At 46.0% G+C, this 23,558-nt stretch overlaps 1 protein-coding gene across 3 annotated transcripts in view; it reads left to right on the top strand.

Annotated features, from left to right (window-relative positions):
- The window catches only part of LOC147631993 (pathogenesis-related homeodomain protein-like), a 66,326-nt gene that overhangs the window by 16,165 nt on the left and 26,603 nt on the right, over window positions 1-23,558 (top strand). The window lies entirely within an intron of this gene.

A 23,558-nucleotide genomic window follows, 5' to 3' on the forward strand; every position in this document is an offset into this window, starting at 1 on the left:
AGCTGGAACCTCTCTCCGCGCACGCCCTGTATCAGCACCTGGCTATGAGCCGATGTGTAGAGTGCAGAGACCCCACGGATCCACTGAGGGGGGAAGCCCATCCTCTCCATAGTGCCTTCCAAGAAGGCCCAGTCCACCCGATCATATGCCTTCTCGAAGTCGAGAAGGAGCACTGCCAGATCCTCCTGCCGAAATCTAGCCAAAGCCGTAGCCTCCCAGAAAGAGAAAATGTTATCCAGAATGCTCCTATCCTGGATGAAGCCTGTCTGCGTGGAGTGGATGATGTCCGGAAGGTGAGGCTGAAGCCGCCTGCTGATCGCCTTAGCTAGGACCTTGTAGGCCGTGCCTAGCAAGGTGATCGGTCTCCACTGTCTAATCTCCAGTCTGTCTCCTCCCTCTTTGGGGATCAAGTGAATCAACCCCTCTGCCATGCTGTCCGGCATGACTCCCGACTCCATAATCTCCTGGAATGCCAATTTGAAGCTCCTATGTAAGAGGCCCCAGTACCTCTGGAAGGAAGCCACTGAGAGACCGTCCTCTCCTGGGCATTTGCCCCGAGGTAATGCCTGAAGAGCCTCCTCCAGTTCCGTATCCGAGAAGGGGGAGAGAAGGGATTGTTGCAAATGGGCCGGCACAACCGGTCTCGTGAAGCTCCAGACTGCCTCCCAAGCCTCTCTCACCCTGTCATCTGCTGGCTCAGCAGAGAGAAGATCCCTGTAAAAATCTGTGGCTATCGCCTGAACCCTGGGGGGATCCACCACAACCTGGCCATCAGCCTGTCGAAGACGCTTGAGACCCTCTCGTCTGAAGCGAGGCCCTGTCGCCTCAAAGAAATCTCGAGTCACTCTGTCTCCAGCCTGTGTCCAAAAAGAAGCCCGAGCATGGAATCGGAACTCCACCCTCCTCTCCTCGATGGATCTGATCTCAGTGCGAGCTGACTCCATCTGCTCTGAGATCCAAGGGCTCGTAGGATCCCTCTCCTGGAGTCTCCGGAGGGACGCTAGACTCCTCCGTAGGCTCCTCTCCTGCTCTCTGAAGGCCTCCAGGCGGTCCAAGGCAGCCTGTCTGAGCATCCGACTGATCTCCTGCAAGCCACTGGCAAGATCGCTGGCTGCCGATCCTCTCTTGAACTGCAGCTCCTGCCAGACCTGCTCAACTCTGATCGCAATCTCGGGCTCCTCTGTGAGACAATCTGGAATCCGGACGCTCTAGCCCCGCTCTCCTCTCATAGGGTCCTCAATCTGGAGAAGCACTGGAAAGTGGTCTGAAAACGAGGAGCCTGCAAGTATGCCCACAGTGCCGCATCATGCAATGCTTTATCTCTTCATGCACCTAAAAGTGTGCCATGCAAGCTTACTTTACTTAAAAGTAAATCATGCAAGCTCACTTTTCTCCAAAAAAGTCATGCAAGCTAGTTAACTCAAAAGAAAAAGATAAAAAGTAAACTTTTCCTTCTCTTTTTGCTACACGAGTTGCTACTTTGCTAATAGCCATTCTTTGATCCAAAAGTCTTGCACAAACCTCTCCTTACCACATCTTTTCATGAGCAATAACCTCCACCCCTTCTCTTCTTCTTGTAGCCTTAAGGGCTGAAGTTACTCGTATGCAGGCTCTTCTTTATGCACAACAAGAAGAATTGAAGCTCTACCCGTTGCGAGGATCCATTGATACATGATTGTTTGAAGGCCAAGAAAGCTGAATCTTATATGGATCATGCGATGGCAATGATTGCTCAAGAGTTGTATATGCAACCAAGGGATGCAACACGTGCATACTTGGCTCGTACCGAGGATGCCTATGCAGAAAAGGCAACCATCCCACATGCCTTGGTGTAACATGCGGAAGCTTCGGGGTCGAATCGGTAACTTCAATGCTCAGAATTCAGCAATCTTTCACAATGAATATAACGCACAAAACTGAAGTAGATGTACAAAAAAATAGAGAGTGAGAGAGAGAGAGAGAGAGAGAGAGGGAGACGAGGACACAATATTGGGTCCCAAATACCCTCTGTAGGGCCCCCATCACGAATGGTGTATTTGCTTTATTAGAAGGATGCAAATCAGAAAATAAAGACTGAAATCTTGACCTGTACTTTTCACCTTGATTGAAGCTTTTCCCCTTGGCTGTCCTGGCCCTTGGAAGCAGCAATCCCTTGTGAATTATGAGATGCTTCTATCGTTTTCTTGGCTGGGCTTTTATACTCTCTCAGGATGCTTCTAGTCGGCCAGCTTACTGAAGTTGGCCAGCAGCAAATTCTCCACGACTTGATTTAATAAGCATTAAATGCTCATAAAATCCCTGGTGTTCACACCTGTCCAATGCTGTCCAGCCTGCGCATGCCTTGGCTGGGTGTCCAGGCTGTTGGGCAGCCGATTGCAACTAGTGTGGGGCTGCCCCACACACAGCCAACTGGCTGGGCCGGGCCTTGGGCCCTTTCGGCTGCCTGGCCAGAGCCCCTAGGGCTGGCCGACAGCCTGCCCAACCCACACTAGGGCTGGTGGGCTCAGCATGGGGCCCTCCTGGCCCCTTGGGGTGGTTCTAAACCTCCCCATGCCCACTTCATGAGCCTTGGGCTTGGTTCTGGGGTAGCCTTATGGGCTGGCTCCTTATGCAAATCCCACATGCTCTACAGATGTCCGGCACCCAGTCGTCGCAGACCAGATACACAGATCATCTGACATCATTCTTGAGGGGGACTCACAGTACGGACTTGCATTGCTTCATGTGCAGGACAATGCACACCTGACCTCGGACGCAGAGTGGAACCCTAGCTGACTCGTGTCAGACTGGGCTCACATGGGACCAGTTTCCACTACACCTTCTTGTTTAGATATGTCTATGTGGCATCCAAGTGTGGGATGTACGTGACATCCCCTTCATCTTAACTTGATGGAAGCTAAATAGTCTCCAAATAGTTCTTCAATAAAGCCGGAGGTTGAAGAACTCTTTGTCAAGCCATACCGCGTCGTGGGTCCCTCGGTCTTGAAACTTCGTGAGGAACCGTCTTTGTCTTCGGTCAACGGAGCCATGCTTGAAGCAGTGCAAAAGTATCTGTTTTGGAATCATCACTTCAACTTTATCAACTATATCTGGTTCCGCTTCTTCTTTCACTTTTGAAGGGATTGGATCTACTTATGGTCTTAGCCAACACATCATGCATAGTCATGGATAGTCCAGCTCGGAGGTAGCTTCAACTTCATTGAAACCTTGTTAATCTTTCTTTGGATGGGAAAAGGTCCGAAGCTCCTGAATGATACCGTTGGGCATCGCTTACCCACCTATTCCAATCTTTGCTTCATGATCCGAAGATAAACCCAATTCCCTTCCGAGAACTTCATATCCCTTCGGTCTTTGTTGGCCTGTCGAGTGTAGGCCAACCTGTCCTTCACTGACTCAAAGACCTCTTTGTAAGACTCCGTCATTCTGTTCACTTCAGGTACTGAAGACGAGGTTCTGGTCAATAGCGATTGGAATGGTCTTCCAAACGCTGCTTCATATGGAGTCCTGCCAATAGCTAAAGAAAAGAAATCATTCAAAACAGCTTGAACTAAAGGCAAATACGATTCCCACTTACCTTGCCGATCGTGGACATAACACTTCAGCACATCAAAGGCCAACTGGTTGTAGATTTTTGTCTAGCCATCATGATCCGAATCCCCTTCCGAGAACTTCATATTCCTTCGGTCTTTGTTGGCCTGTCAAGTGTAGGCCTCCTGTGCTTTAGCCAACTTGTCCTTCAATGACTCCAAGATCTCCTGGTAAGACTCCGTCATTCTGTTCGCTTTAGGTACTGAAGATGAGGTTCTGGTCAATAGCAACTGGAATGGTCTTTCAAACGTTGCTTTGTATGGAGTCCTGCCAATAGTAGCTGAAGAAAAGGAATCATTCAAAGCAGCTTGAACTAAGGCAAATACGAATCCCACTTACCTTGCTTATCGTGGACATAACTTTTCAGCATATCAAATGCCAACTGGTTGTAGATCAGTCTGTGGGTGAAATGCATTGGAAAAATTCAATTTAGTATCAAAGTTATCAAACAATGTTCTCCAAAAATGACTGGTGAACTTGGCATCTCGGTCTGACAGTATGGTCCTAGGGATCCCGCCAATTGGGTACCAATGCCGAATGAACAAATGGGCAACATCTTCGGTGGTCACATTGATCCTGCATGGGATAAGCATAACAAATTTGCTAAATCTATCAACAATAGTCAAGCACTGAGTATTATGCTTATCCGGACTGGGAGGCAGATTCGTGACAAAATCCATCGAGATATCTTGGAAAGGTCCCTTGGGAATTGGTAAAGGCTATCTTCTTTCCACGAGGAGCTTTCACTTTTGATAAATGTCACACTGTTGCACATGTGCAAACACATCTCGTCTTATTCTTGGCTACTAATACTGCCTTTCCAACTTCTCCAGAGTCGAATTCATGTCCCGATGACTACCAGTGATGGCGTCATGGGCATCATGGAGAAGAGCTTCCCTAAACGACTTCATGACACAAAGTCGGCCTTTGTAGAAAAGCCAACCATCACGTATCAAAAAGTGGCATGGTCCTGTGGCATCCAATGCCTGTTCCCACTTTGTACCGAATTCCTTGGAATCTGCATACGTGTGCTTCAAGCCTTCATGTCATCTAGTCCCGCACCAACGAGGTTGAGTCTAGTGGTCTAAATCAAAGTCACGTGTCCCTTCCTACTCAAAGCATCGGCCACTGGGTTGGCCTTTCCTGGAAGGTACTCGATCATACCACCAAATTGCTGGAAGATCCAGCTCGAACGGTGCTGTCGGTCACTCCACTGTGTACTTGGCATTGTATGAATCCAGCGTAATGCTTGATGGTCAGTGCGAACGTCACATTCTCTCGGCCATAAAGGAAATGTTTTCAATGTTTCAAGGCCTGAATGACTGCTAGGAGTTCCCGATCGTAGACCAAGTAATTCTTTTCTGCAAGCAGTAACTTATGAGATACATAAGCTACTGGATAGCCATTTTGTTGTAATACACCTCCAATTGCGATGTTACTCGCATCGATGATCACTTAGAACGGCTCGTCCCACGAGGCAAGCGCTAGACAAGGTGCTTCTGACAAAGCCACCTTGAGGTTCTTGAATGCCTCCAACGCCTGTGGAGTCATTCGAATCCGCTCTCTTCTAACCCTTTAGTAGATCAATGAGATTTGCCGAGAGGTCAAAAAACTTGTCTATGTGGGTGGAGTATGCCTGGCATATACCCACAAAGGATCTGATGTCATAAGCAGTCTGTGGTACTTCCCAATTGACAATCTCGGCCACCTTGGTTGGATCAAGTCGGATGCCCTCGGCATTGATAATGTATCCAAGGTAGTAAACCTCAAACAAATAAAATTCCGACTTCTTCTCATTGACGTAGACGTTGCTTTCTAGCAACTTCAGGACTTTCTTCACATCAATGTCATGGTGCTCAACGGTAGCTGAAAATACTAGTATGTTGTCTAGAAAAATGAATACACACTTTCCTATTAAGTTCCTGAACACACGCATCATCATGCGGTTAAATGTGGCTGGGGTGTTCGCCAAGCCAAAAGGCATAACCACAAATTCATAGTGGGCTTGTTCCGTATGGAAGGCTGTCTTGGGGATGTCTCCCCTCAACAATCCTCACCTGATGGTGCCCACTCTTCGAGTCTAGTTTCGAGAACACCTTGGTCCCATTCAGCCTCTCGAGAATGTAATCTATTCGAGGCATCGGGAACTTGCTCTTGATAGTCAGCTTATTGAGTGCATGATAATCGACACACAATCGAGAAGACTCATCCTTTTTCTTGACAAACAGGATCGGAGCTGCAAATGGCGACACATTGAAACGTATGAAGCCAGATTGCAACAGTTGTTGGAGTTGGCGGTCCAACTCCGATTCCATTGCCTTGGAAAGGCGGTATGGAAACTTGCTCGAGGGATCCGAGCCTAGGAGGTCTATTCTGTGGTCCTTTGGTCTAGACAGGGGGAGTTGGGGAGGGAGATTGTCCTGAAGAAAAATCTTTTGGAACTTGTCATGGAGAATGTGGTGCTTCTGTGAAGCCTTGGCCACCGTTTGGGTAGTCTAGGTGTAAATCATCGCACACTATGCACCTTTCCTAATTTCTCTTTTAGCTTGTAAATGGCTTATGAGAGAAAAGTTTGGGGTTCTTGGCTCACACTAAATGGTCACTAGGGCGTTAGACAGATTCCGACTAATCTCGAAAGTGTGCCTGTTCCACTTGATATCTCACTGGAACTTGTGAAACCATTGAATTTCTACAAGAGAGGAAACCATAAAATCACGCACAAACTCTATGCCCTGAATGACTAACTTAGCACTCTGAGCTTCAAACTTGATGCTCATCATCATGCCTGTGCTACATCCCTCTACTTTCTTGTCCACCGAAGTCAAAACAAAACGGGCTCGCCGAGCGGCCTGTTCCGTGACCACGTCCTCCGTGCTGCCACTGTCAAACAAGACGACGACTCTTTAGCCACCTATGTAGCCAAAGGTCTTGAGCAATTCGTTGCGCTCATACTCCTGGTCATGGGCGCCCTTTTGCTTATCTTCGAGCTCTCGGGCTAACGATTGCACCAACCGAAGCACTGGGATTCGAAGAACTAGGGGCCGTCGCTGGGGTCTATGTGGGAGCTGGGCTCACCACGGAAGCCGTGGAGACTGGGATGGTTGTCTATGGAGTAGTATTCTTCTTAGGGCACTCCCTAGTAGTGTGTCCTTTTGTATGACAAAAGAAACACCTACTCTCCTTCTTGTACTGAGATGTCTCCTCAGCACTCAACTTACCACCGGTCTTGCTTGCCCGAGCTTTTTGGTGTGGAGTAAGCTTGGGTGCATTGGTTGAGTTCTTGGAGCCAGAGGCTCTTGTGCTCTGTGCTGGGGAAGACTCCGTCTAGTTCTGGCCCTTTCCCCCCTGAGGCAGTTGCCTTGGGAGTTGCAAGTTGGGAAGTCTTTGGCTTTCTGCCATTGTGCTTCATTTTAGCACTCTGCGGAAGCGAGAGTGCGTCTTCGAAGGTGGCTGGCCTAAACATATGCACCTCCCATTGGATTTGCGTGTCCAAGCCAAAAAGGAATTGCCCGTTCTTGTCCTTGTCAAATAAGTCTAGCTGCAAACATAAGTTTGAAATCTTATTGGCAAATTGAAGGACTGGTTGCGTGTTTTTCTTGCGCTCCCCTAAACTCCTCTTCAAGTCACTCAAGGTAATGGGCGGGAGAAACTGTCGCTTAAGGTCGAGGAAAAACTCGTCCCAAACATAAGCCACCATACCTTATATAGTGTGGGCATGAGTCCACTAGGTCCACCAAGAAATGGCTCCACCTTTCAAATACCAACTAGCGAAGATCATTATGTTGGTATCACTTTTTCTAATTGTGGAAAATAAGCTTCAAACTGATGCAACCAGGAATAAAGAATTATGGGGTTGAGTTTACCATTATACTTACTAAAGTTCATTTTCTCGAAAAAATGACTCGAGGAAGCCGTTGGTGTCATTCTTGCGTCCAAGGCCGCAAGGTATCGTTCGTGTTCCATGCATCGCCTGGCGTCGTCTTGTGCAGCAGCACGGGCTACTGCCGCACGGTCTTCCATTTGTTGAATCTCCATTGCTCGCATCTGCAACTCGAGCACCAAACTCGGCTGTAGCCGTACCCATTCAAAAGGGTCATGTAGTAGAGGATCTGGAATCTGGGAAACGGAAGGAGAGGGAGGAGATGGAAAAAGAGATGCTGGAGAATGGGTGCGTTCTTCCAGGGCCAAGATTTGTGCCTTCTTCTCTTCCCATTTGGTACCCTGTTCTGCGATTGCTCACATCATCTGCTGGAACATCTCCTGTACACTCATGCCTGCCGCTCTAGAAGGACTGCTTGGTGCACTTTGGTCCCAAGGTTGTCATTCTCTCTCGTCATTGTGGCTCGCTATAGCAAGAAAATGCACTTTCTTTCTGAAGCACAATCTAACGATCCACTATGTGTGTGGGAGACTTTCGGAGGCTAAAACTAACCGTCCTTCGAGGGACAGGAGTCACACTGAAAGGGGGTGGTCCACCGGAGTCTAGAAACCAATCACACAAGCGAGAGAAAAATTTTCTTTCTTTTTTTCTGGTTTTTCTAGCTGAATCTTCACACTTGAAGAAGGCTCTGATACCAATGTAACAAGTGGAAGCTTCGAGGTCGAATTGGTAACTTCAATGCTCAAAATTCAACGAATATAACGCACAAAACTGAAGTAGATGTGCAGAAACATATATATATATCTATAGTGAATTATGAGATGCTTCTATCGTTTTCTTGGCTGGGCTTTTATACTCTCTTAGGATGCTAGTCAGCTAGCTTACTGAAGTCGGCGAGCAACAAACTCTCCACGACTTGATTTAATAAGCTTTAAATGCTCATAAAATCCCTCGTGTTCACACCTGTCCAATGCTGTCCAGTGTCCAGCCTGTGCATGGCCTGGCTGGGTGTCCAGGCTGCTGGGCAGCCAATTGGAGCTAGTGTGGGGGGGCAACACACACGGCCTTGGGCCCTGTCGGCTGCCTAGCCAGAGCCCCTAGGGCTGGCCGATAGCCTTCCCGGCCCACACTAGGGCTGGTGGGCTCAGCATGGGGCCCTCCTGGCCCCTAGGGGTGGTTCTAAACCTCCCCGTGCCCACTACATGAGCCTTGGGCTCGGTTTTGGGCATAGTCACCAAAAACGTTTCGGGGTTTTGGGGCAAAACGTTTCGGCCTTCAGCTAAGAAACGCCAAGGTTTCGGTTTTTTTTCTATATAATTTTGCATTGCTAAAGTTCCAAACAATAGGAACTTTTAACATTTTGAGAAACTTTTTTTTTTGAGAAACCAAAAAAATTAGGAGTTTCTGAAACGTTTCTTGCGTTTCGGGGTTTCTCACTCCAGAAATGCGTTTTCATGTGACTATGGTTCTGGGGTAGCCTTATGGGCTGGCTTCTTATGCAAATCCTACTTGCTCTACAGATGTCTGGCACCCAGTCGTAGATCAGATACACAGATCTTTTGACATCATTCTTGAGGGAGACTCACAGTGCGGTCTGGCACTGATTCATGTGCATGACAATGCACACCTGACCTTGGACACATAGAGTGGAACCATGGCTGACTCGTGCTGGACTGGGCTCACATGGGACCAGTTTCCACTAAAAGTCCTGCACCTTCTTGTTCAGATATGTCTACGTGACATCCAAGTGTGGAATGCACGTGACACTTGGTATCCCCACAGGTGCCCGAACATCTAAGAGGATGAATTCTCATGATATTGGAGAGGAACCATCGGCGACTTCACGCCATGCAGGAGTACCTTATGTAGCCTGTGAAGGATACAATGTTTATGGAAGTGGGCAAAATGTATGTCAAATGCCATTGCTAGCTAAAAATGTGCATGCACAACACATGCAACATGGGCTGCAATTTTTTGTTGGTCCAGGTATTCCGCGTATCTCTCATGCTACTCATGCCTTTGAGTGTGCTTGTGAGGGAGAAGCTATGGGTGAAAATGCGCCAATGTGTGTTGAGGGGCCAGCCATGCCTCATGCTTATAGGGCACATGTATCTATACCTAATGCATCACTTTTTGTTCCTGAAATGATGCCAATCACAGGGGCTGTCCCAATGGACAAACATGCGGGAAAACATGCTGAGATCTCGTGACTTCAAAGTCGGAGACAAATTTGTGAAGTTTGACGCATAACATGGGGAATATGATGCATCTAAGGCACTTGCTTTTATTGCCTAGTTTGATATTGCTTTTAGTGATGAGGATTTCACTCAGAAATCCATGATCCGGCATGTAAGCATGTTCATGAAAGACACTGCTGCCCATTGGTGGCTCATGGAGAAGCTCTCACCAAATCCTGTTAGATCATGGGAAGAGTTCAAGAAGAGGTTCTATGCCTAATTCTTGCCTCCCAATGCATTGAATGAAATAACAACTAAGTGGGATTGGGTAAAGTAGAATGAGGGGGAAACAGTGAATGCATATGTGCAAAAGTTTTGGAAAGTGCTTTTGGACGTGTCTCCATTTATGCATGTCACCGAGGCAGAAAGAAAGAGAAGGTTTCAATCGGGATTGCAACCCATATACAAAGCGGGACTACAAATGTATCCTGGTCACATCTTACACTAACTAATCGCAGCCGCCACTGCTACCGAGCAATTGGAACTCAAGTTGAGTCAATCCAATAACGCTAAACCCTCATTTCAAGGCAAAGAGAGGACTATCCAAAACTTGCAAAATGATGGACAGCCACCTAAAAAGGACCAAAACCAAGATAAAAATGGTCCAAAGGCTGAAAATAAGTCTACTAAGAAGCGTCCCTTCCAAGTAAGAGACTATGGTCTCACTCCGGAGCAAAAGAAGCAGTATATGAGCGAGGGGAAATGCTTCACTTGTGGTAGCATTGAGCATATTGCAAATGCATGCCCAAACAAGAAGAAGCGTGATAATGCAAATGCATCAAAGCCCAATGTGCATATGGTTCCGGATGTGCAGGGCAATACTTCACATGATAGCAAAGACAAGGTTGTATGTAAAGCTTGGGGACAACTTAAGGATCAGCCCACTTTGTTCATGTTTGATGATTGTGCAACGGAGAGCTTCATACCTACACAGATGGTAGCTGCTTTGGGTATTGAAGTGAAGGACATGGGTCCTCAAATTGAAGCAGGGGTTGCCTTTGTTGATAGAGAAGTGCAGGTTATGTCTATTATTGGCAAGTTGCGCATACACATTTAAGGCTATGTGGATCATGAGGACTTCTTGTAGCGCCTTTGAATGGCTGTGATGTATTGCTTGGAAAGCCTTGGCATACACACGTTGATCCATGCAAGGCTTACAAGACCAACAGGATCACGTTCATGCATAAAGTTCGAGAGCATGTGATTGATGTTGGTGAAGAGGGTGATACCATTTCCCTTGTATCTCATATACAAATTAAGAAAGTAATGAAAAAGAGTGTTTTTGCATACTTGATTTTTTGTACGGGATCATGTTGGAGAAAATAATGTGCATGTAAATACTCTTAGTAATGATAGGCTGAAATTCTTGCAAGAGGACAATGATTATTTGTTGACGAGTTACCAAATGAGTTTCCATCCGTACGACCGGAAGAAGATCGCATTGATCTTGTGCTGGGTAGCTCACCACCTAATAGGCTAGCCTATCGTGTGAGTGCATCCCAAAAAAGAGGAGATCATGAAGCAGGTAAATGAGCTTCTTGAGAAGGGTCTGGTTCAGCCAAGCTCTTCTCCATATTGTTCACCCGTCCTCTCGGTCTGGTTCTTGAGAAGGGTCTGGTTCAGCCAAGCTCTTCTCCATATTGTTCACCCGTCCTCTCGGTTTAAAAGAAGGATGGATCTTTTCATATATGTGTGGATTATAGAGCTTTGAATAAGCTTACCATTAAGAATTGGTTTCCGATTCCACGCATAGACGACATCCTTGACAAGCAGGATGGATCGGCATGCTTTAGCCGAATTGATCTCAAGAGTGGATATCATCAAGTGCGTATGGTACCTAAGGATGTACATAAAACTGCTTTCAGGGCAACTTTTGGGGTTTATGAGTATCTTGTTATGTCTTTTGGTCTTACAAATGCCCTGGCTACATTCAATAGAATGATGGATCGTATATTCCGTGGGTACAGGAAATTTACAGGTCTCTTCTTTGATTACATCCTAGTCTTCTCGAAGACGGAAGAAGAGCATAGAGCTCATTTGGTTATTGTTTTTTTTTTCCCAGAAAGAGACTTCTATGAAGTATGAGAAAAACATACAACAATCATAGCTATAAGCCGGAAAAGAATAGAATCACTCCAATATGTAAGGTGATTCAATCACTGAGGAGCATCATGATGCCATGTAAGACCTGTGGCACTAGAGGAAAAGAAGATGCCATGGTTCCACTCCCGCATAAATATCACGCAGAACGAGAGGGCCCTTGAATGCAAGCCCAAGTAGACTGTAGCCATAAGAGTATGGATGATATCACCCCATATGGTACTAATGCACTGAGACCCAAAAATCTGGACACCCTCAATAGCCTCCGTGCATCTAGCTCTCTAGATCTGCCATGCTGTAATATTGGCAACAATCTCCCAACTGGTGTCAATCCTTTGTCTGGGAGGTGTATAATCAGAGTGAGGAACATCCTGCAATAAACCATGCTGGGCAATACCTCTACGAATGAAATAGCAAAATCTGTACCACAACCCTCATAAAAAAGCGGCGGACCGGACTGGGAGAGCCAAGCAACTGTCCCCAAGTCTCATGCATGGCCCCCTGAAATGCATCTGCCAGACAATGCATACCATGGAGTACAGACTATAGAGCATAGTCATCAAAAGCAATGGCATCAGAAGACATCTCTGCAGGCAATGAAGATGTAAGTGTCAAGGCTGACACGTGTAGCCAAATTGGCCTGATCTGCACCTGTGGAAGAAGATGCCAGCTTTTTCTTTTTTTCACTCTCAATACGCTTCCTGCATTCCTCTATGGTGTGCCCTGTTTTCCTACAATAGTTACAACGCTTTTTCTTTTCAGGCTTGTCCTCTGTCTTGGGAGGATTCAATGGGCTAGGTTTAGGCCCAGATCTATTCCCACGAAAAGGAGCAGCCATTGCTGACTCAACAGACATCATGTTGTTCCTGTTGAAATGAGATTGCTCTTCACTAAGCAAGAGAGTCACAAGGTTGTCAAAAGTGACCGCATTAGGTGCATTGCGAGCCAACAACCGCAAAGTGGTGCCAAATGTCTGATAAGAGTCAGGCAAGTTGCGCAAAACTGTCTGAACAAGATAGCTATCTGTCAAAACCTCATCAATGTTAATGAGTTGCTCTCGTAGGTCCTTCACATGCGTAAGGTACTGATCGATAGAGTCACCTTCAAGCATGCAGTCAGTCTTAAGCTTGCCCCAAAGGTAAGCTACACGAGTCTCATTGTGACCTGAATACAATGCCGCCAAGGTATCCCAAGCACCCTTTGCAGCGGTGCAAGATCGAATGTGCGGGATGATATGCCTGCGGCACGAGAGAGTAATCAATGCATGGGCCTGAGCATCCATAGCATCCCAAGTACGTTGCTGCTGAGTAGGAGGAAGACGAGGAGGTGGACTTGCAGGAGGATGAGCGGGAATCACTTCACCTTCCGCTGGAGCAGGTGCAAGAGGACGCTCCTCAGTGCCATCCACATACAACCATACATTTTTGGCAACCAAAACATGACGCATCATATAAGCCCACATAGGGTAGTTGTCCCCATTGAGCTTGTCCTCTTGAGATAGCATTCCAAAGAGGTCATTATTACTGTTGGCCATGATAGGACAACAAATGTGTCACAAGTCACCACAAGTATGCAATGTCCAGCAAAACCGTAAGAATGCGGGAGATAAATAGTAGGATAACCAATGGACTGAAAGGGAGCTCCTTCACTAGGAGAAATACATATGCATGTCCCAAAACTGCAAGTGTACTGCACGATGATGCAAATATGTCAAAGTGTCCACAATGTTAATGAGTTGCTCTCGTAGGTCCTTCACATGCGTAAGGTACTGATCGATAGAGTCACCTTCAAGCATGCGGTCAGTCTTAAGCTTGCCCCAAAGGTAAGCTACACGAGTCTCATTGTGACCTGAATACAATGCCGCCAAGGTATCCCAAGCACCCTTTGCAGTGGTGCAAGATCGAATGTGCGGGGTGATATGCCTGCGGCACGAGAGAGTAATCAATGCATGGGCCTGAGCATCCATAGCATCCCAAGTACGTTGCTGCTGAGTAGGAGGAAGACGAGGAGGTGGACTTGCAGGAGGATGAGCGGGAATCACTTCACCTTCCGTTGGAGCAGGTGCAAGAGGACGCTCCTCAGTGCCATCCACATACAACCATACATTTTTGGCAACCAAAACATGATGCATCATATAAGCCCACATAGGGTAGTTGTCCCCATTGAGCTTGGCCTCTTGAGATAGCATTCCAAAGAGGTCATTATTACTGTTGGCCATGATAGGACAGCAAATGTGTCACAAGTCACCACAAGTATGCAATGTCCAGCAAAACCGTAAGAATGCGGGAGATAAATAGCAGGATAACCAATGGACTGAAAGGGAGCTCCTTCACTAGGAGAAATACATATGCATGTCCCAAAACTGCAAGTGTACTGCACGATGATGCAAATATGTCAAAGTGTCCACAATGGCATACATATACTGCAGCAAACCACAAATGTATACATGTGCCATGAAAAACACAATCAGCTGATACCTGTAAGAGCTACAAGTGCTCAAATCCTGGCAGATCAAATGTAAATTGGTCGAATGCTCCAAAAATGGGCTCAATGTAAAAAAGCCCTAATTTTCAGGCAACCAGTTAGGCCACATCTGAACCGGATCTGCACGTGTAAATCTGCTAATGCGATTGTCACCTGTACCAAGTGTTGCAATGCCCAAAAATTGGGGGAAATGCCCCAATGCCAACTAGATGTGCCTACAATACCCAAAAATTTGGGGGAAATGCTCCAACGCCAACCAAATGTGCCTGTAATACCCAAAAATTTGGGGGAAATGCTCCAATGCCAACCAAATGTGCCTGCAATACCCAAAATTGCGTGCAAATAGTGCCAATTTCTGCAAAATCGAGTCAATTTCTGCAAAATAGTGCCAATTTCTGCAAAATCCCCAAATCTCTAGTGCAATTATGCACCAAATCTGCTGAAATCAATGCCAATGTGTGCCAATGTTGCAATTGCAGGCTCAATTGTAAAAAGCCCCAAATTTGAACAGGCAATGTGTGCAATTTCAGGTCAAACCTTGCTAATCTAGAATTTGAGGTTGATTTGGGCAGTGCAGAGTAGGCACAGTTGTAGGTACAACCGTCCGGTAGAGGCGCAGGTACGGACGTATGGCGGTGCAATACGGCCGTACGGCGGTGGGTGACGGCACAGGCGCTCAGGGCAGTAGGTGCAGGCGGCGGCGCTCAGGCAAGTACGGGCGCAGACAAGTACTGTCGCAGCTAGCGCTGGGCGCCCAGATCTGAGGCGCAGTGGACGGGCGGTGCAGGCGGCGCGAAGTAGATCTGGGACGGCCGGGTGCGATGACACACAGGGGCGACGGCAGAGGCGACGCAGGTCGACGGCGACAGCGGTAGAGTCGACAGCGACGTTAGTGCACAAGGGCGGCGGCGGCGACGACGGAAGAGCCGTGCAGTATGGTGTACGGACAGCGTAGCGGGAGCGTGCAGAGGCGGCGGCGGCAGGGTGGCTGAAGGCAAAACCCTAACCCTAACCCTAATGCAACAAAACCCTAATTCCAGATGTGTGCAATAGGCTCAAGCTCTGACGAGCAGCAGGGGGCAAACCCTAATGCTAACCCTAGCCAAGCTCTGATACCAATGTTGGGTAGGAGGGAAGCTAGCCTGCACACACACACACACACAACCTCACGCACAGAGAAACGTGAGAGTGCTGGAAAGGATGTACTCAATAATGATATGAAAGTACAAGTGAGTACTAAAAGGCCTAGGGCAAAGTGCCCAACACACATAAGTGTGTTCACACGGGGAAAAAACTTGTGTCCAGTCACAGGGAAAAAATGCTCGTGAGTAAGCTGGGTTCACACCTGAACTAGCCGGGAGTGGACTTGACCAACAGATTTGACTCCCCAAACGACATCGGATTCGGGTGTACTATGGGTTGTTGGGAAGCCCTAATGATGTACATCCATCCTATGATGTCATTTGTCCCAAATAGCTCGTTGTTTCTGACTAGGCACAAATTTGACCTCCAATGAAAATTGGCAAGTTGGGGATTCAAATGATTTCGGAACGGAGAGGTTTAAGGCTTGTTGGGAAGGTATAAGGGAGTACTAAGAGCCTATATAATCACCCAAGCTCCAGTCCTAATGTGATTTTACTGAATTAGAGTTTTGTGAATCTGCAGATTTTGCTCAAGAGCTCCTTGTTGGGTTTGGGGTAAGAAGCGTGTACACAGACACACACAAAATGCAAGAGAGAGAAGAACTTGTGAAGCTCAAGAGTGCTGGAAAAGATGTACTCAATTATGATATTGAAAGTACAATGTGAGTACATAAAGAAGCCTAGGGCAAAGTGCCCAACACACATAAGTGTGTTCACACGGGGAAAAAACCTGTGTCCAGTCCCAGGGAAAAAGTGCCCATGAGTAAGCTATGTTCACACCTGAACTAGCCGGGAGTGGTCATGACCAACAAACCCTCCTCAAGTGAATGGTGTGAACGGGGATAGGGTGTAGCAGACCACCATGGAAGAGGCTGTAAGCTCAAAGCATTGCGAAAAGCTTCAAACTTTTCCCTCAAAAGAGGCTTTGTAAACCCATCTGCTATATTGGCATGTGTAGACACATAAGCCAAGCCAATCTCTCCTGCATGGAGCCTTTCCCTCACATAATGATAGTGAACCTCAATATGCTTTGTGCGGGCATGAAATACTGGGTTTCGTGCAACTGCGAAAGCACTCTGATTGTCAGTGTAAATGGTGGTAGGGGACTGCTGTCCAACACCAAGATCGGCTAGAAGGCGTCGTAGCCAAACACATTCCACAGTAGCTGTAAAGGCTGCCCTGTATTCAGCTTCACAACTAGAAGTGGCCACTGTAGGTTGCTTCTTACTGAGCCATGAGATGCATGAGTCACCAAGAAGAAAACAATTACCACTGGTTGACACTCGCGTGTCATAGCAACCTGCCCAATCATTGTCTATAAATGCAAGCAATCATAGTGTAGAAGAACTGCCATAAAACAAGGCAAAGTTTGCAGTGCCTTCAAGATAGCAAAAGACATGCTTACACGCTTGCCAATGCATAGTGCTCGGACAATGCATGAATCTACTCAACTGAGAAATAGCATACTTTATGTCCAAACGAGCTTGCTGAGATAAGGCATCCCACAGCTTGCTGATAGGTGGCAACATCAAAAGGCTCACCAACATGCTCAAGTGACAGTTTTAGACCTGGTTGCACAGGAGTAGAAACAGGTTTACAATCTGTCATGTGAAAACGCTCAAGGAGCTGCTCAACATATTTGCATTGAGATAACATGATACCCCCCTCAAAAGGTATAAATTGTATGCCCAAATAGTAATGTAAATGCCCCATGTCTGTGACATCAAATGCATGCTGCAAATCAGCTTTAAAAGCTGAAATATCACCCTCTTCAGGGCCAGTGACGAGCATGTCATCCACATAAATAATAAGGATGAGAACATTGTTTCCAATGTGGCGTACATAAAGTGTACTCTCAGCTGAACTATTCTGAAACCCGTTGGCAGTCAAGTATGCGTGAATTTTGTGGTACCAAGCACGAGGGGCCTGTTTAAGACCATACAGTGCTTTATGTAAACGGCATACTTTACTTTCTGCACCTTTTTGAACAACGCTAGGAGGCTGAGACACATAAACTTCCTCCTGCAAATCGCCATTCAAAAAAGCAGTTTTGACATCCAACTGATGTACATGCCCATGCTTGTGGGCAGCCAATGCAATAACAGTACATATGGTAGTCATACGTGAAGTGGGAGCAAAGGTCTCCTCATAGTCAATGCCCTCACATTGGGCATACCCTTTGGCGACCAAGTGAGCCTTATGGCGATCAACTAAACCATCAAGCTTACGCTTAAGTTTGAAAACCCATTTTGTGCCAATAGCACGCTTGCCCGGGGGCAAGTCACATAACTCCCAAGTACCGTTTTTGTCAATGGAGTCCAACTCCGAACGCATGGCTGCCACCCAATGGTCATCCTCCAATGCATCAACATGAGAAATGGGTTCCTCATTGCAAGCAGTGGCAACATGAGAAATGGGTTCCTCATTGCAAGCGGTGGCAACAAGAGCTGTATCCACATAATGTGAAGATGCATGGCAAGAAGCAGCATGTGTACGACCTGGCATAAATCTATTTGCTATCACGCAAAGTGTCAACCAGCCATCTAGGAACAGTTTTTGACTTCCTAGTATCTGCATCTTCCTCTGCCAATGTATCACCCAAGGTATCCTGATCAATTTGAGGCATTTCAGGATCAATTTGGGGGCATGTTCAGCTGCTGATTTTACTGGTTTTCAGCAGGCATAGGTGGGTGAGCTGAAATTGGCTCTACATTGTCCACATTTGAATTGAATAAAGACAACAAAGTATCAAAGACATCTTCGGGCCCAATAGACGGATGTTTGGTACATGAGACAAGTGGTTGAGATGCATATTCATCAAAGATAACATCTCTTGACACAATGATCTTGCCTGTATTAGGCACATAGAGTTTGTATCCTTTACACTCAGTACTATAACCAATGAAAACGTATTTGATTGCCTTTGCATCAAGCTTATGTCTTTGTTGTGTGGGGACATGCATATATGCCAAACACACAAAGACTCTCATATGAGTCACCACTGGAATCCTGCCATTCCATGCCTCATAGGCAGTCATAGATTTCAAGGCTTTAATGGGGCAACGGTTAAGCACATAATTGGCACACATAACCGCCTCAAGCCAAAACTTACTGGGATGATCCTTGCTTTTGAGCATGCAACGTGCCATCTCCATAAGTGTACGATTACGTCTCTGTGCAACTCCATTTTGCTGAGGAGTAACATTGATAAGAAATACCATGTAACTGCATGTAAGCTGTGAACTCATTTGACAAATATTCCCCCCCTCGATCTGGACGCAATGTGACAAGCTTGTGTCCACAAGCATTTTCAGCCATGGGACGGAAGTCTCTAAAAGCTGCAAAGGCACCTGACTTCATTTTTAAACCATACACCCAACAAAACCAAGTGTAGTCATCAATGAAGGTGATGAAGTACAAGTGTCCTCCAAAAGATGGAGCCCTCATGGGGCCACAAAGATCACTATGAACAAGCTGTAATGGTCAGACAGCCCTCATAGCCCCATCTTTAGGAAAGGAATTCCTGTGCATCTTTCCAATAATGCATCCCTCACATACATGCTTGAAGGGAACCTGCATAGGAGGAAGCTCATGCACCATACCTTGCTTTTGCAAGCGTACAAGAGATGGGAAGTTCAAGTGACCAAACCGAGCATGCCATAACTCAGTGTCACTCAACACACGGGAGGTGGATGCAATCATAGCATCATGAGAATAAGTACTCCTATCATACATATCAAGCTTATACAAGCCATTGCATAATATCCCAGAAAGCATAAGAGAAGCTGAATCTTTGCTGTCATACACTGAGCAACAATGGTCAAAAAACTAAACCTTAAACCCAGATAATGCAAGGGCTGAAACAGAAATGAGATTCTTCTTAGTGCCTGGTACATATAAAGTGTCACAAAGAGTAAAGCTATCCCCATTACATGCTGTTAGCTCCACATTGCCAATGCCTTTAATGGAGTAAGAGGCATCATTGGCACACATAACTATGCCACCTAGAGGTGAATCCTGCAAATTGGCAAATAGATCTCTGCAAGAAGTGATGTGCTTAGAAGCACCACTGTCAAAGTACCAATCTCCAGCTGAGATAGACATACAAGAAGCAGGCAAATTGCATGTAACCACTAATGCATATCCCTCATGAGCAAAGTTAGTCTCTTCTTTAGTGTCCACAGTAGCAGCCAAACCTTACTGCTTCTTTTTCTTTTCACTCTCAATGCGCTTCCTACATTCCTCAATAAGATGGCCAGGTTTTCTGCAATAGTTGCATCTCTTCTTTTTCTTGTTGTCACCCTCTTTAAACGAGGTAGAATTTGAATGGGCATGTGGTTTGCCCTTAGGCTTACCACTAGATGAAGCCCCAAATTTACCTTTGTTTCCATCAAAGGCACCAAACGCCTGATCAACAGAAAGCATAGTGGTCCTATTAGAATGAGACTGCTCCTCTTGCAATAAGAGAGTCACCAACTCATCAAAGGTATACAAGTTCAGATTACCCTTCATCCTTGGCATCCCATCTGAGCTATTCTGGAGTGGGTGGCAAAGGTGCAGAAGATGTAGCACCACCTGAAGATACATCATCACCTGCATCAATGGTTCCTGAAGTACTTGCTGGTCCTGCAGGAGCAATGGGCCTGACATCAGCCCTTGATACATAAACCCACAAATTCTTTGCAACAAGTACATGTTTCATCATGTATGCCCACATAGGATAGTTGATGCCATCCAACTTATCCTCGACGGAAAGCATTCCAAATAAATCACGAGTGTTCCCAGACATGGCGGTCACAAGTGTGTACAAACTAGTAGTAATACCGCAATAATGCTGTAACACCCAAAAATTTGGGGGAAATGCTCCAATGTCAACTGAATTTGCCTGTAACACCCAGAATGCCTGCAAATGTCTATAAAGAACCTGCAAATGGTGTCAATTTTTGCAAAATCCCCGAATTTCAGTGCAATCACGTACCGAATCAGGCAAAATCAGTGCCAATGTATGTCAATTTTGCAATTTTGAGCTCAAGGATGAAAAGCCGCAAAATTAATGCACCCAATTCGCTAATAGTTTTTAACAATATCTGAAATTTTTAAAAGAAATTAAAAAAATAGTAAACTGGTTACTGTTTACTGTTTGCACTGAGTTCGAGGAGAGGGGCGGCGCACAGCAGGGCATCAGGCGGCGTACGGCACAGGTACAGTCCATAGTTTCCAAAAACGCTGTTTCTGGCCCCTTCCACGTTTCGGAAACGTTTCCGTTTCCAGAAACGGCGTTTCCAAGGCCCTGTTTTTCCAGGGTTTAGAAACCCGCGTGCTGTTTTTCGCCGCCATTCTGCGCGCTTATTTCCGCCATTCTGATCTATCATTTGAGTCTTTGACATTGAACTTGAGCAAAGATGTATTTTTGAAGCTTTGTAATGTTTTTATTAATTATATATGTATGTATTAAACCCTAAAACCGAAACTCCGTTTCCCCGTTTCTTCCCGAAGGCCGAAACTCCGAAACTCCGTTTCCCGCCGTGCTCCGCACCCTCGTTTCCGAAACTCGTGGAAACTATGGTACAGTCGGTGCACAGCCGTAGAGGCGGCGCAAGACAAGGCGGCGAGCGCAGATCTGGCGTCGGCAATGGAAGCGGCGGCGACGGCGTTGCGCACAGTGCTGACAGGCAGTGGCGATGGTAGATCTGGCCGGCGGTGGCGCAAGGCAGATGATAACGACGGCGCAAGGCAGATCTATAGATGGGCGACTCAGATGTGAGCGCCGGCGGCGGTGGCGCACACAGAGGGCGGCGCAGATCTGAGCGGTGGCAGCATGCAACTAAGGGCGGCGACCTAGAGAGGCGGTTGAGGGCAAAACCCTAACCCTAAACAACAAAACCCTAATGCAGGAGAACCCTAATCCTAATCAACAAAACCCTAATGCAGCAGAACCCTAACTCTAACCAAGAAAACCCTAACCAAGCTCTGATACCAATGTTGGGTATGGGAGAAGAAGCCTACACACACACACACACACACACACACACACACACACACAATGCAAGAGAGAGAGAAGAACTTGTGAAGCTTAAGAGTGCTGGAAAAGATGTACTCAATTATGATATGGAAAGTACAATGTGAGTACACGAAGAAGCCTAGGGCAAAGTGCCCAACACACATAAGTGTGTTCACAGGGGGGAAAAAACCTGTGTCCAGTCACAGGGAAAAAGTGCCCGTGAGTAAGCTGTGTTCACACCTGAACTAGCCGGGATTGGTCATGACCAACACTCCTTTGGTGCCCATTTACCTTCTGCATGTTCCACATGTACCACCCTTTGTTTCCAAATCCTTTGTATTAGTGACCAAATCTCAAATTTCTGATGTACTCAAAACACAACCAATGTTCTCTTGGATTGGCATAGCATCAAGGCATATCTTCATTGCATAATGCATTGACCGATGGCATAATACATGTGATCTTTGAGCCGATGAAGATTGATTGTTGATGGAGAGCTTTGCTTGCTAATCTCCTAGCCAACCCTTCCCACCCTCTTACCAAAGTTTAGAGTCCAATGGCAAGGGTTGGGGCCATTTCTTTACTCCGAGTACCTAATCCTCTTTCTTACCGCTTTATTATGGCACTCACGGCAAGGAAGATTCATGCCATGCTTTCCCCGGGCCCGTACCCTCACAAGCATACTAGATGTTAGGAATTGAAGTGAGAGTACAAGTGAGATGTATGTGGATGTAGCTTCAAAAAGAAAAGGTAGGAGTACTTACAATGTGTTTAGCATGACTCATGCTATTTTCATTTTTATTCATTACAAAGAGCACGTACTCATGCTTTCTCTCAAATCATCCAAAGTAGCTCCGATACACCAAATCACCACAAAAACAACATTCAAATAGCATCCAACATCATGTGAATTACAAGGCAAATGAATCACAAGGATTAGCTTCAAGTAGGAACTCCCAAGATCAATGCAATCATTGGCTCATGTAGGCACATGCATGTGCTTACTTTAGGCTAATATTTGGCAACAATATGAAGCCACACCTCACTTTTTCATGTATATCACTTCAGCCCCTTGCCTTTACTTCATAGCTATCATCAATGAGCAAAGCTATCATCCGAATGGCAAGTAGAAATTCCAATGGCACAATGACCACCAAAAGTGTGATGCTTGCTTAATGCTTAAGCAAAAGCTTGCTTAATGCTAAGCAAGAGCTCATGTAATGCATTCCCAAATCACCTCAATGGTAGATATAATGGCCATGCAAAAGCCTCCAAATATCATGGGCATACCACCATTGCATGTAGCATGCAAATGTTTGGAGCATTGGTAATCAAAACTTCAATCCATGGTATTCAAATAGCTTGAAGAGAAGTTTTCAAAAGACTTGAAACCATAGCGTTCAAAGAGCTGAAAATGCCATCATACAATGCTTTCATTAATGGCATTCAAAGGCATAAACAAAATCCTTACTGCATGCATAGTTGTTTGAGTGTTGAAGACTTGAAGGAGATGATCACCAACGGGCTAAATCGCAGCTTGAATGGCATCTTTCTTCACGGCAACGTCCCACATCCATGCACAGTAAAAATCGCAGCTATTTGAAGCCCTTGTTGCCAAGCTTAAGCTTGGCTACACTTATGCCAAGCTTAAGCAAGCTTATGCTTGCTCCACGGCCATGAAATCGAAGCGAAACGGCTGCTTAAACCCACAGAAAGGCGCGCGAACAAATCACTGATTCTCCATGGAAAAAAACGTGAAGTACGACATTGAGTAGATCATTGGAAAGCTCATGAGATGCTCCATCAAAACTCTAGATCAATGCTACTCAACTCTATTTTCCCTCAGAATCAAACATGTGGAGAAGAAGAGAAAAGCATAAACGTTTTGGATTAAGGTCACTAATCATGATTAGTTCAAATTTTTCCCAATTTTGGTCCTGTCCCTCAAATTTGGAGTGGCTGTCCCAATTTTTGGTCCACAGTGACCCATAGCTCATTAAAACTTTAATCAATTCAAAAATCAAGGAGATTTCTAGCATCCCACACTCCCCATGCTCCATTTCTTAATCAAGAAATAAAGAAAATTCAAGAAAATCAAGAAAATACCGAAATTTTAAAAATTTTCA

Source organism: Cibotium barometz, chromosome 14 (assembly GCF_041138505.1).
Source record: "Cibotium barometz isolate CiBa-2024 chromosome 14, ASM4113850v1, whole genome shotgun sequence".
NCBI classification, from domain to species: domain Eukaryota; kingdom Viridiplantae; phylum Streptophyta; class Polypodiopsida; order Cyatheales; family Cibotiaceae; genus Cibotium; species Cibotium barometz.